We start from the raw sequence: 11,485 nt of genomic DNA, 5'->3' as shown, positions 1-11,485 counted from the left end.
CCCGCGGGCGGGGCGGCGACACCGGCGGCTCCAGGGCCGGCGCGGGCCGGGCGGGTGGGGCTTCTTCTCCTCGGATCGCGGGCGGCTCCCCCACCCCCACGGCCCCCTGGCCCCACTGTCCCGCTGGGGCCACCTGAGCCACCCGCCCTCTGCAGCAAACCACCATCTGGGCTCACTCAGACCAGCGCCTGGGCGGTGGGCCGGGGGGAGGGTGAGGCAGGGGCTCCTTTTTCAAAAAGCAAAGAAAGCGGCCCAGCAGAAATCGGCCTGCTCTGGGTAGTGCTCCCAAGGTTGAAGTTGGTCTTCAAGCAGTCAGGCTTCCCAGATGGGCATCTGCCCCCCCCACCACCCCAGGGGTCACCAGACACCCTGACAACAGACTGGCCACAGGCAGCCCAGGTCTAGGACACCCCACGTCCCCAGGATTCCCCCACACAGAGGTGACCCCTCCCCAGGCAGGCAGTAGGGGTGGGGTGCTCCGGCAGCCTCTGTCTCTTCCTCCATTCCTGTCCCCACTGAAAGGCGAGACCTTTGGCCACAGGGACCCCAGTGCAGGTGGGCGGGTCCAGGACCCACTGTGCCACCTCGGCGCCCCAAGTCTCCACGTCTTCTGCCCCATATCCAGACAAGAGCGGGACCTGCTGAGGCCAGCCCGGCTCTGACAGGCAGAGGAGCTGCCCGCTTTGTAAAGGACCCTCTGCAGCCCTCCCAGCCCCGGGGTCTCTGCATTTCTGGACTCCCCTCCTTGACACTGTGGCTCCAGTCCAGATGTCCGGAAGCTCTGGCCTGGGCATTGGATGCCACACTCAAGTTCTTCTGGGGAGAGACCATGTGCTTTGGGGGACCTGGCAGGTCCTCGCCTTGGGTGTCAGCCCCATCTGAGGGGCGGTCTCCAACACCCTGGGGTCGGGGACACCCAGCAGATACAGGAACAGCATCGGGAGGGGTGATGGCACCCCAGAAAATGAGCTCCTGGACTAGCAGGGCAAGTCCACATGCCCTGCCCCAGACCCCATCCTCACAGGGCTGCTGGTTCTGGAGGGAGAAGACAGAGAAGGTAGACAGTGTCCCGTTAGGGAGCACCCATCTTCCTTCCTTTCATCCCATCCAGACCCGAGGCTGGGTTCCGTCTGCCTCGTACTGAGGAGGAGACGGAATCAGGGCAGCGTGAGGCCTCACAGCCAGCACTGTGCCACATTGGCTGACCTCAGAGGCGGCAGGAGCCCTGGGCACCCCTCGCCACTGCCCCTGTGATCCTAGAGGCAGGTCTCAGGTGGGCCACAGGGTTTGGCTTTGATGCTGTGGAGATGTCCTGCCCGGGCCTCATGCAAGGCTGGGGACACCAGGCCCAGAAAGCAGCTCTTTGCACCCCAACCCACCCCCACAGTCACCTGTGTGGCCCCCAGCCGCCTTCCGCAGAACAGTTGCTGAGCCACAGATCCCCATTCATGCTCCCCACACATCCCAGGCCCCCGAGGGGCTGGCCAGGACAGCCGGCGCGGAGGCGGGGGCGGTTGAGGCTATAGCCACAGACACATCCGCTGCCCTGGGCGCCTGGCACTTGTTCATCCCTGCAGGGAGGGGCAGGGCCCCGCTGCATTCCCGAGTGCTGGCCCCGGCCCAGGCTCCTGCCACGCCTGGCAGCTGCACCTGCTCCCACACGGCCTGGAGAACGCAGGACGCGAGAGGGCAGACAACCCCCTTCCCTGCTCCACGCCGCCCCAGGGCTGCCAAAAGGTGGGGAAAGCTTCCTGCAGGAGGAGAAGGTAGCCTGGCTGCCACTCCCAGGCTGGCCAAGAGCTCTGTGACCCTGGGCAAGCTCCTGCCCCGCTCTGTGCCTCAGACAGTTTCCCCAGAAGTCATAGCCAGGGTTACTGGTTGCAAATGGACAAACAGGCTGGCCGCTGAGCAGGAACAGGTTGATTAGAAGCACGTCAGGCCTCCCAGAACCAAGGGAGAGCTGGCGGGCAGAGAAAGCAGAGTCACATCCTGAGTCAGGAGGACACTGCAGCCCGGCCCCCCAGCACAGCTGGGCTCCATGCTAGGGGCAGGGCCACCACCTTCAAAGGAGGCCACCGTCTCAGGTCACAGCTGCACCCCTGGCTGACCAGAGCCCCTCCTGTGGCTGCCACGCTGCCACTGGCCAGGGACACTGCCACCTCTGCCAGACCCCATGGTCACAGCGCATTGCCACACGCCAATGGCTCTGCGGACAAGGGACCTGCCCCTCACCAGCCACACCACCTTTGGCCACCATGGGATCTTACTGGTCTCAGCTTCCTCTTCTGCCCTGATATTGTGATGAGTCCCCGAATGAGATGATGTCCATGAGCATCTTTCAAAATGATCCTGGGTTTTCCAAGCAGAAAGGGATGTTGGGGACCAGGAGTGGGCTGCTATGTCTTACGTCTCCAAGTGGCCCAGTGTGCGGGAGAGAAACATGTCAGCTGACCATGGCAGTGCTGTACGCTGTGGTCACCACAGCTGTTCACACATCCACGTTTCTCAGTGCCACCCCTCCCCACACACACACACATATCAGGTAAGGCTGTATGAGTGAGTTCTGGCCAGTAGGGCATGGGTGAAAGGGGTGACCAACATTTCTGGCCAGCCCATAGGGTGCCTGACCTGGTTTGGCTGTGTCCCCACCCAAATCCCATCTTGAATTCTATCAGTACTAATAGCCCCCATAATCCCCACATGTTGTGGGAGGGATCCGGTGGGAGGTAAGGGAATCATGGGGGTGGGGTTTTCCTGTGCTGTTCTCATGACAGTGAATCAGTCTCATGAGATCTGATGGTTTCATGAAGGACAGCTCCCCTGCGCACGCGCTCTTGCCTGCTGCCATGTAAGACGTACTTTTTCTCCTCCTTCACCGCCGCCATTTCCCTTTGCCTTCAGCAAGCACCTCAGCAGTTGGTGGTTATTTTCCTGGTGGGGCCACCCAAACCTTCACTCCTGAGGGGTCTGGCTCATCTGCAGTCCTGCCTGGATTGGGCTGCCGTAGTTTCCCATTGCCTTAATCACAGGGCACAGTAATCCGAAGAGGCGCCCTAAGGGATCTCCTGTCTTCCATGCATACACTTCCCCACCTCCTTTGTGGGGTCGTAGACTGATTTCATCTTGATAGTCTGGGTCAATCACCCCGGCCAACACTGTAACCCCCTTCTTAGCCTGTAGACTTACAGGTAGGAGGAGCCCAAAGTGTCCAGGTGGCAATCTTCCAGCTTAATGGAATCATTGTGTCTCCTGGTGGCAGCGTTCCTCCCTCTGGAACTAAGACCGCTAGGCCAGCAGAACGTAATGTCGTGGGAACAGGAAGCACAAATGTTGCTAGTGGGCCCCTAGGGGTGATGGTGGGTGGTGCCACTTCCACTTCCACCCCTTGATTCCTGGACCCGTGAATCCTGGCCGTGGGAGAAACAGTAGCATATATTGGATGCTGATTCAGAACATACACGGTCTTCTGGAGAACTTTGCCCCAGCCCTGAAAAGTACTGTCACCTAGTTGTCATTGTAATTGTGACTTCCAAAGGCCATTTCACCATTCTATCCAGATGCTTCAGGATGGTGGCGAACATGGTAAGCGCAGTGCATTCCATGAATGTGAGCCCACTGCCGCACTTCTCTAGCTGTAAAATGAGCACCTTGGTCAGAGGCAGTGCTGTGTGGAACACCATGACGGTGGATGAGGCGTTCCGTGAGTTCACGGATGGTAGTCTTTGCAGAAGCACTGGGTGCAGGATAGGCAAACCCATAACCAGAGTAAGTGTCTAGTCCAGTGAGGACAAACCTCTGCCCTTTCCATGATGGAAGGGGTCCAGTATAATCAACCTGCCAGCAGGTCGCTGGCTGATCGCCCTGAGGAATGGTGCCATACTGAGGGCTCAGTGCTGGTCTCTGCTGCTGGCAAATTGGGCACTCAGCAGTGGCCGTAGCCAGGTCAGCCTTGGTGAGGGGAGGTCCATGTTGCTGAGCCCATGCGTAACCTCCATTCCTGCCATCATGGCCACTTTGTTTATGGGCCCATTGGGCGATGACAGGGGAGGCTGGGGAGAGAGGCTGAGTGGTGTCCACAGAACAGGTCATCCTACCCACTTGATTATTAAAATCCTCCTCTGCTGAGGTCACCCATTGGTGAGCACCCACATGGGATACAAACACCTTCACATTTTTTGACCACTCAGAGAGGTCCATCCGCACTCCTCTTCCCAGGATTTCTTTGTCACCAATTTTCCAATCATGCTTCTTCCAAGTCCCTGACCATCCAGCCAAATCATTGTCTACAGCCCATGAGTCAGTGTGTAATCGCACACCTGGCCATTTCTCCTCCACGCAAAGTGCACAGCCAGGTGCGCTGCTCCAAGTTCTGTCCACCGGGAAGATTTCCCCTCACCGCTGTCCCTCAGGGATGCCCTAGAGAGGGGCTGTGTGCTGCAGCTGTCCACTTTCGGGTGACGCCTGCGTGTTGTGCAGAACCATCTGTGAACCAGGCCCTAGTCTTCTCTTCCTCTGTCAACTGATCACAGGGAACTCCCCATGAGGCCATCGGTGCAGGCTGGGGGAGAGAAGGCAGGTGGCAGGAGTGGAGACCATGGGCATATGAGCCACCTCCTCATGTGACTTACTTGTGCCTTCAGGACCTGCTGGAGTCTGATCACGTATACTCCACTTCCAACTGATGACGGAACGCTGCTGTGCGCAACCCACTTTATGGCTGGATGGGTCAGAAGGCACTCAGTTCATGACAGGCGGTTCAGGTCGCATGGTGACTTGATGACCTAGAGTCAGACGTTCCGTTTCCACCAAAGCCCAGTAACAGGCCAAGAGAGCAGTTGTCTGCAGAAGACGGCTGGGCCTTGCTCCAAAACCCTAGAGGCCTCTGCTGTGATTCTCCTGTGGGGGCTACCAAAGGCTCCACACAGCATCCCTGTCTGCACTGACACCTTAGCACCATTGGATCTGCTGGGTCACATGGCCCAAGTGGCAGGGCAGCCTGCACAGCAGCCGGGGCCTGGTGCAGAGCCTTCTCCTGTGCTGGACCCCACTCAAAGCTGGCAGCCCTTCCAGTCACTCGATATATGTGCCAGAGTAACACACACAAATGAGGAACGTGTTGCCTCCAAAATCCGAACAGGCCCACTGGACGTTGTGTCTCTTCTTGATTGTAGCTGGGGCCAAATGCACAAGCTTCCTTCACCTTGGAAGGAATATGTTGACAGGCCCTACACCACTGGACCCCTAGAAATTTTACTGCGCTAGAAGGTCTCTGAATTTTAATCGGATTTATTTACCATCCTCTGGCACACCAATGTCTCACCAATAAGTCCAGTGTGTTTCCCATAGTGTCTTCAATGTACTAGACCAGTGTGATATCTTGTGGAAGAGAAAATCAATCAAGATTTCTCCGAACAAGATTCTGACACAAAGCCGGAGAGTTTATATACTGTCCCTGAGGTAGGACAGTAAATGTATATTGCTGGCCTTGCCAGCTTCTGGTGGGCCCTCTGGACATGAATGGAGAAAAAAGCATTTGCCAAGTCAATGGCTGCATACCAGGTACCAGGAGACGTGTTCATTTGCTCAACCAATGAAACCACATCTGGTACAGCAGGTGCAACTGGAGTCACCACTTGGTTAAGCTTACGATAATCCCCTGTCAATCCAAGATCCATCTGTCTTCTGCATAGGCCAAATAGGAGAGTTGAGTGGGGATGTGGTGGGAGTCACCACCCCTGCGTCTTTCAAGTCTCAGGGAGAGGATATTGCCACTGCTGGGGATGGGGAAGCTGTTTCTTCTGGCAGAAGAGTTTCATCAGTTTACAAGCTCCCTATCCCCAGCTTCGTCAGGGTCCTCCCACGTGTCCCCATTTCAGGTTGCAGGGGCCCGCCCTTTTCCAGTCAATGCTCTCCCTCACTCTGACAGTGGACACCTGTGAGGCTGTGCGTGCACCTTTCATTGAAGGCCAGCCACTTGCATGATAAGAGCTTGCGTCTATTTTCCCCCAATTTCAGCTCTTTCTCTACTGGAGATAAGACTCTCACTCAGGGCAGTCTTAGCAGATTTGAGGCTCAGGATCTGCTTCTGAAGCCAGGAGTCAGAGTCTCTGAGTTAATCATTTATTTTCACCACTTTGTCCTCTGAACTTAGGAGAAACCAGCAGCTTCATTATGCTCCTTGGTTCTCCACATGTGGTCAAAGTGTTATGTGTACAGTCACTAAACTCCTTGCCTCTCAAGAGCAGTGAATCAGGAGTGTCAAATACATTCATCTTGCACAACTCAACTAACGATTTCTCCAAAGGACCATCAGTGTTCTCCACACCATTAAAAGTAGAGTCCCTAGCACTTTGGGGTCTAATCATATTAAGCAGCCAACACCAGAAACCTGGAACCAATGAAAGAACTCCCTCCTTAATATTCTGTACCTCTAGAATAGAGGTGCCAACATCTGTGTTAGTCAGGGTTCCCTGGAGGGACAGAGCTAATGGAATAGATATGTGTATATAAAGGGGAATTTAGTATCAACTCACATGATCACAAGGTCCCACAATAGGCCATCTGCAAGCTGAGGAGCAAAGAGAGCCGGCCCAAATCCCAAAACTGAAGCACTTGGGAGTCCAGTGTGTGAGGGCAGGAGTGTCCAGCACGGGAGGATGGAGGCTGGGAGGCCAGGCCACTGTCTCTTCTCACAATTTTCTGCCTACTTATATTCCAGCCACGCTGGCAGCTGATGAGATGGTGCCCACCCAGATTGAGGGGGTCTGCCTCTCCCAGCCCACTGACTCAAATGCTAATCTCCTTGGCAACACCCACAGACACACCCGGGATCGATCCTTTGTACCCTTCCACCCAATCAAGCTGACACTCAGGATTAACCATCACAGTGGGCCTTCCTGAGAGCAGCTCTTCCCCTCCCGGCCCACTGACTCAAATGTCAGTCTCTTCTGGCAACACCCAGAAACACCCAGATACACCCAGAAACAATACTTTACATCCTTCAATCCCATCAAGGTGACACTTAGAATTAACCGTCACAACCAGGAACAACTTTATGTCAATAAATATAAAAAACTAGGCAGATACATTTATAAAAGCGTAACTTCCTGTAACTGGCTCAACCAGAAATAAAACTACTCTGGTGACTCTTAAGACATTGGATCCGTAGTTAAATACAGTCCTGTAAAGCAAACACCCAGATAATTTCACGGGTAAATTCCACCAGACTGTCAAAGGATAGATCCTTCCAACTAGGTCCAGAATTTTTCAGTGAATTTTGATAAAAGAAGGGATACTCTTGAACTTATTTTATGAGTCTGGATAGCCTTGATTACAGACATTCAGAAAATATAGGAAAGAATTATAGGCCAATCGCATAAACACACATGCAAAATCCTAAATAAAATATAAATTTTAAAAAGGCTTAAAAAACCAATAAAATATAAATCATATATAATATAAAATGTATACAAATATAAAATATATACACAAATTATATATTATTTACATGTGTATATATATGGTGTCTGTTTTCCCCAATTTCAGCTCTTTCTCTATAGGAGATAAGACTCTCAGGGCAGTCTTAGCAGATTTGAGGCTCAGTATCTGTATATATATTTTATATATATATAATATATATTATATACACAAATACATATATATTTTATATTTTATATATAAATTTTATTTTTTGTTTTTTGTTATATGTAAATTTTAAATATAAACTATATTTTATTTATTGGTTAAATAAATAAAATATAATTTTTATTGTTTAAATAAAATATACATTTTAAAAGGTTTGAAAAAACGGTAGAGCATGTATCGGTCAGGGTCCCAACAGGCGGGACCCATGGCGGGACAGTCCGAGGAGCGCTTTTATTTACGAAGCTGTGGACACTCACAGTGGGGAGCGTCGGGCTGGCAATGGCGGGAGTGGACCCCGGAGCATCTCGAGGGCAGCTCTGGCCTTCAGTCCCAGGACGCAGCCACCCTGAGGGTGTTTGTTTGCTATGGGCACCATCATAAACTACCACAGACTGGGTGCCTTAGACCGCAGACGTTTATCACCTCGAAGTTCTGGAAACCGAGTCCAAAGCCCAGGTGGCGCAGGCTTGGCTCCATGGGCGGCCAGGAAGGGGCATCTGCTCCTGGCCTCTGGTCCTGGTTTGTGGACGGCCGTCTTTTCCCCGGGCTCCTCCGGTCGCCTTCCCACTGTACCTGTCTGCGTCCTGTAAAAAGAAGCCATTCAAAACCAAAGCTGTTGCAACTGTAAATGACTTTGCATCTTCAAGGAACATGATTAGGGGACCTGAGTTGCGTATGACAGGCCGCCGTAACCTTCGTTCCTCTGATTATGATTAGCCTTTTCTTTACCTACTTTGTTTTGTAAAATGCTGTAAAAGACTATGGGACACCAGGGAAGACCCCTTCCCGCTTCCTGTTGATCTTCACTATAGATGCGCTCCCCCCGACTTCTCTTACACAGAGACTCACTGGCCTCCACTTTGTCTAAGACAGAACGTTTCCATATACCCTTTCAAGTTGGAAAAGGAAAAGAAAACGAGATGTGATTCATCAGACTGCTGTGACCCATAAGCCAGCCTTGTGTGGGAAACACTGTCGTCCTGTTCGGTTTCGTTATTCTCTGCCCAGATGAGCAGGACCTTAACGTTTTGTCTTTGTGGCACTGGCCCTTATCCTCTGGAGTCTGTGTCCCAAGTGGGTATTCTCAGCTTCGTGCCTGCATATACTCTTTTAAACTGGATTCTGATCCTTTTTTTATTTTTTGAGACAGAGTCTTGCCCTGCCACCAGGCTGGAGTGCAGTGGTGTGATCCCGGCTCACTGCAACCTCCGCCTCTCGGGTTGAAGCCATTCTCCTGCCTCGGCCTCCCGAGTAGCTGGGATTACAGGCGCGCGCCACCACACCAGGGTAATTTTCGTATTTTCAGTAGAGACAGGGTTTCGCCGTGTTGGCCAGAATGGTCTCGATCTCTTGACCTCGTGATCCACCCGCCTCGGCCTCCTGAAGTGCTGGGCGGCCTGGATTCTGCCCCTTTCGATGATTTCACGTGGACAGTCCAGATCGCCTCTTCTTCTTAGGACACCGGTGGTATTAAGTGTCTGCCCTAATGACCTCATTTGAACTTGATTGACTTTTTGAACAATCTGTCTCGAAATACACTCACATTCTGGGCTACTAGGGGTTAGGACTTCAACATATGAATTTATTTATTTATTTATTAAAACAGCATCCTGCCCTGTACCCAGGCTGGAGTGCAGTGGCGTGATCATGGCTTACTGCAACCCCCACCTCCTGGGCTCCGGTGATCCTTCCCCTTCAGCCTCCTGAGTAGCTGAGACTACAGGTGCGTGCCACCACGCTCAGCTAATTTTTGGCAGAGACTGGGTTTCGCCACGTTGCCCAGGCTGGTCTTAAACTTCCACCTGAGCCTTCCAAAGTGCTAGGATTACAGATGTGAGCCACTGTACCCAGCCACCATATGAGTTTTAGAAGGACATAATTTCAACTAAAACACTGAGGTGACCCCAAAGACAGGGAGCCAGGAAAATATAAGCTCAGTCCCTCTGTTCTGCCTCTGACTTTGTGCCCAAGAAGAAACAAGAGAGCGCTTGCCCACTGCAGACCGCAGACGCCAGCCCCCCAGCCAGAGCACGAGGGGAGCAGGCCGGGCACAGTGGGAGGGGCAAAGGGAAGACCCCAGCTCGCACTGCAGCCCAATACCATCCACTCCACAAACGCAAGGCCAATCTGAATTAGAAAACCTGTCACAGGCTGGGCACAGTGGCTCACGCCTATAATCCTAGCACTTCGGGAGGCCACGATGGGTGGAATATTTGAATTCAGGAGTTCGAGACCAGCCTGGGCAGCATGGTGAAACCCCGTCTCTACTAAAAATACAATAATTAGTCAGGCATGGTGGCATGCGCCTGTAATCCCAGCTACTGCGGAGACTGAGGCAGAAGAATCGCTGGAGCCTGGGAGGTGGTGAGCCAAGATTGTGCCACTGCACTCCAGGCTGGGAGGCAGAGTGAGACCCTGTCTCAAAAACAAAAAGAAAAAGAAAAAAGAAAACATATCATGGAAGTCATCACATTACAGCTAGTGCTCGACTTACGACCACGATTGGTTCCAACACACCGGTCGTAACACGATTTGGTCGTAAGTTGAGTAGGCTATATGCACGTGGAGATGGTAGTGCTGCCGGAAGCTGGTCCGCACTGTCGTACGCCCAGCTGGGCAACGTTTGCACTGCCAGACGTGGAGCAGTCGTGGCTAGTGATTGTGGTTGTAAAGTCGAATGGTCGTAAGTTGCATAGGTCGTAAGTCGATCAATACCTGTAATGGAGCCAAGGAGAAAATGTGTACATTCATCTCAACAGGGGCAGAGGAGTCATTTGAAAAGGCTCAGCACTCACAGGGGAAGGGTCAGGGACCGCTCACATTGGATGTGGGGGGGAAGCCATGCGGTTCAGAGCCCCAGAACCAGCTGCTGGAGGCCCCACACTCAGGAGAAGAGGCTCCCCTCTCAGGATCCTGGGGCACGGGTGCCAGCCTCAGTCCCCCAGCCACTGCCCAGGCTGCCATTAACACTGGTAGGGGCAGGGGTCTCCAGTGGCGGGTCACTCTGTGAGCTCGAGGGCTCTGAGGCCCACGCATGGCGGCACTCTTCCCTCTTCACTCAGAGCCCGGCTTGTGTAGGGCAGTGACTGCGGCCCCAGTGCCCCATTTCCCGCCCTCCCAGCCTCCTGTGCAGCCCGAGGTGGCACCAACCTGCTGGTGAAGGGGCTCCTGATGAAAGGGAGCAGCAGTAACCGTGAACCATGGCCTTCCCCGGAGCAGGACCCCAGGAAGGAGATGGGGCGCTGGAGAGAAAGTCCTGGGTGCCTCTGGGCAGGGAGGAGGCCTGCTCTTTACCCGCCACACTCCCACCCTCTCTGCCCTCGGGCCCGCCTCCTCCTGTGTCCTGAGGGTACAGCCTCTGCCAGCCCAGCGGTGACCTGCTAATTGGGCCCCACCTGGCACTTGGACCCCTCGCTCCCCCAGCCCCTCCAGAGGCAGCCTCCGGGCTCCTCCCTCCTGGGAAGGGCAGCAGAGGCACAGCCAGGCGGTCTGCCCCAGTGACAGCCAGCAGGTGCTCCCGTGGGGCCTGTCTTCTTAGGGCTCAATACTCCCTGCACCACATGGACTGGACCCCTCCACGGCCTGGGGCCCTGGACTTGGTTTCTACTTCCTGCCCCGGGAAAACCCAGGTGCTGGGCCCCGGCTGGGGCTGACCTGGGAGAGGGCTGGCCTGGGAGGGGCTGGCCTGGGAGGGGCTGGTGTGGGAGGGGTCTGGCCTGGCCTGGGAGGTGCTGGCCTGGGAGGGGGCTGGCCTGGGAGGGGGCTAGCCTGGGAGGGGGCTGGCCTGGGGAGGGGCCTGGCCTGGGACGGGGCTGTCCTGGGAGAGGCTGGTGTGGGAGGG

This window comes from Sapajus apella, unplaced genomic scaffold (assembly GCF_009761245.1).
Source record: "Sapajus apella isolate SASKATOON/1434 unplaced genomic scaffold, GSC_monkey_1.0 scaffold85, whole genome shotgun sequence".
Lineage (NCBI taxonomy): Eukaryota > Metazoa > Chordata > Mammalia > Primates > Cebidae > Sapajus > Sapajus apella.
Note: the sequence above shows the minus strand (reverse complement) of the source record.